Source organism: Brassica oleracea, chromosome C6, assembly GCF_000695525.1.
Source record: "Brassica oleracea var. oleracea cultivar TO1000 chromosome C6, BOL, whole genome shotgun sequence".
NCBI lineage: Eukaryota > Viridiplantae > Streptophyta > Magnoliopsida > Brassicales > Brassicaceae > Brassica > Brassica oleracea.
In genome coordinates, this window is record NC_027753.1 from 29,168,181 (window position 1) to 29,171,648 (window position 3,468).

Genomic DNA, 3,468 nt, shown 5'->3' on the forward strand with positions numbered 1-3,468 from the left:
TTCCGGTTGTCGGTGAACTAACCCCATGAATTCGGTTATACCTCGTTGGTATTCTTCCGTAAGCAATCTCGTGTTCGGATCCAAATGAGGTCGATCGATCCAAGAACGAAAATAATTTGAAGAAGACATGTTTTTTATGAATCAAATTCGTGTGTAAAGAGAGTAAGGGAGGATGAAGATATGGAGTGAATGAAGAGGAAAAGGAGTGCTTGTATTTATAGTTGAAATCATGCCGACAGACCGAGGAAATTCCGACGGAATTCCGATGGAAACGGCTAGTTCGTCGGAATTTGCTCGGAATTTTTAAAATCTCCCAACGGCTCTCTAACGGCTATAATATATCCTCGGAATTCATCGGTTTTTTCCGAGGAATACAATTTTCCTTGGTATTCCATAAGAATATTCCGACGGATTAATATTTCCTCGGAATTCCGTCGGTATATTCCGAGGAAATTCCGAAGAAACCAAATTTTGTGTTTCCTCGGAATATCCTCGGAAATTCCTCGGGATATTCCGAGGATTTCATTTTCCGTCAGAATACCGCTGTTTTCTTGTAGTGTGCAGATCCATACCATACATAATTCCTCAAATTGACATTGATAATAATCAAACTCCATCGACTTCCATTCCATGCCTTCACCTAAACGATCCATTTCCTTTCTTATTGTCAAATAATGCTGAATCTTATCTCTCTGAAGTAGTGGAGCCACGATCATCCAAGATAGATTGTCTAAAGCACATGAAGCACGTAATCTATTCCATGTCCATGGCGGTTTGAGATTCTTTTTTTCGTTACATAGGGCTCTCCATTCTTTCAAAGAATTTTCTGGAGAGAATAAACCGCCATGACTTACCAGCCATGGAAACACACCGACAAAACAGAACCTCCAAGTTTTGTTTGCCAGAAGATCACACTCAACAATTAAGGAGATAAAAAACTCACCAATTAGGGAGAAGATGGATTTGTCACAAATCTGACCCAAACACCGTGACTGTCCAATGAGCCAATTGATAAACAGAAACTTGTATGCCCACTGCGAAACCATCACGCGGCGTTGGCCGGAATAGAAGAGACGGTGTGACGATAACACACGTCGCTTGAAACGATAAGTCGACGACAATGATTTCAACGAAATCATACTTTATTGACACACTACTTTATTGACACACTAAAACACAAACTAGAAAACAGTAAGAAAAATAAGAGTACGTACCGACGCCGGAGCCGGCGCCGGCCGGAGGTTATAGTGAAGAAGGTGTTGACTTTTATTTATCGCTTCAGAAGTCGCACGGTTTGAGAGAGAAAAAAACGGATTTTGACTCGTGTTTGAGATTTTAATTTAAATTATTATGAATGGTTTTTGATAAGGAATAAAAGAAGGGCCACTGGATCCCCCACCTCACTGCAACAGCTCTTGATTCAAGATTATTGCTCACTATTTTATACCCTTTCTTTTTTCCTCTCAGAAAAACAATATAATCTTTCAAAAATGAATTCATATTCGAAAAAATGCACAACTGCATGGACAAGCTTGAAATATCAAAGTACACATCAGAGATTAAGCAAAGATCAGTCACCAAAAACAACGAATTTTACCAAATCTCTAGAAAGAAAAGCCAGAAAAAATAAAACAATCTTCGGAGCCAAAAAGCTAGCAGATTGATATTAAATCCCCAGAAACAAACTAAAGCAACAAAACTAGCTTAATTAAAACAGAAACAGATCATAGGCCAAAAATCATCACAACATCCTAGGATCAGAAATGCCATTAAGCAAAAGAGGTGAAGAAGGAGACATGCACAAAAGTCGAACTTTATTAAGGTTGAGGACCGGCTCATTATACTATTTCAATAAACGAGAGGAACCACGATCAGTCCGTACAAATTCAAATACTGTGGTCTCATGTTCCCTTCAGAGTATATTTTTGAAATTTTGGTTCGGTTCGGAATGACGATGTGTCTCAATTTCGTAAGGGATCTGCCAATGTCATTCTTTTATTGTTTTTCTTTCTATATTTTTTTTTTGTCAACTTTGTATTTTATTGCTTAAGAAAATTACAAGAGAGATTAGAATAAGGGCAAATCTTCAAAATAGCACATTTCTAAGTTTATATCACAAAAATAGCACTCAAAAACTAAAATGACCAAAATAGCATTATATCTTTTGAAAATTTTAATTTTTTTATTTTTCAAAATTTGAAATCTTATCCCCAAAACCTCATTTCTCAACTCTAAACCCTAAACTCTAAACCCTAAACCCTAAACCCTAAACCCTAAACCCTAAACCCTAAACCCTAAACCCTAAACCCTAAACCCTAAACCCTAAACCCTAAACCCTAAACCCTAAACCCTAAACCCTAAACCCTAAACCCTAAACCCTAAACCCTAAACCCTAAACCCTAAACCCTAAACCCTAAACCCTAAACCCTAAACCCTAAACCCTAAACCCTAAACCCTAAACCCTAAACCCTAAACCCTAAACCCTAAACCCTAAACCCTAAACCCTAAACCCTAAACCCTAAACCCTAAACCCTAAACCCTAAACCCTAAACCCTAAACCCTAAACCCTAAACCCTAAACTCTAAACCCTAAACTCTAAACCCTAAACCCTAAATTCTAAACCCCACCCTTTAACTCTAAACCCTAAATTTGTGACTTTTGATAAAACATTAAGTGCTATTTTTGTGACTTTTGACCTTGAGTGCTAGTTTGGGAACAAAAACTTGATTTAGTGCTATTTTTGTCTTTTTCTCTTAGAATAACCAAGTTACAACATACGGAGAGTTCTTATTTCTAGCTAGAGTTGCTAAATGATCTGCTCTCATGTTTTCTTCTCTTTTTACATGCTTGAACATATGTCTCTTTCCTTGAATTAGTTTCATGATATCATCCAAGTGAGTTTGGATAGATACATTCTTAGGTGAAGTTCCTTCATATTCTTCCTTGGTTACTCTTTCCAGCTGGTTATAGAGAATAGCTGAATCATGACGTTCTGATATGATAGCTTGTATCTGGATTATTGCTTCTTTTAATGCTAGGGCTTCGATTTTAATGACTTAGTTTGTCGCTTCCGTTGAAGTAGAGCCCTGTATCTTCGGGATGTTTTGGGAATCGTATAGAATCCAGCCTATACCTCCCCTGCTATTCTCATCAACCCAAGATCCATCAATGTAGCAATAATAATTAATCATCTGATCTTGGTGGACAATAGGTTCTTTGATTAACTGATTGCTCTCATTAGAGTCTTGATTCCTTGCCTCTGACCATAGGCAATGATCATTAAAAGCCTTGTGTATAATGTCTGGAATAGACCATTTCTTTCCTTTAAAAGCAAGGTCATTTCTCGCTTTCCATATGCGCCATCCAATGAAAGGGAATACCGAATGAGGCTCAGTAGCATAGTTGGGGAGGAGATGGTTAAATCTTCAGTGTTAAGAAGAGGTTGTGACTGACCTGAGTAAAAGTTAA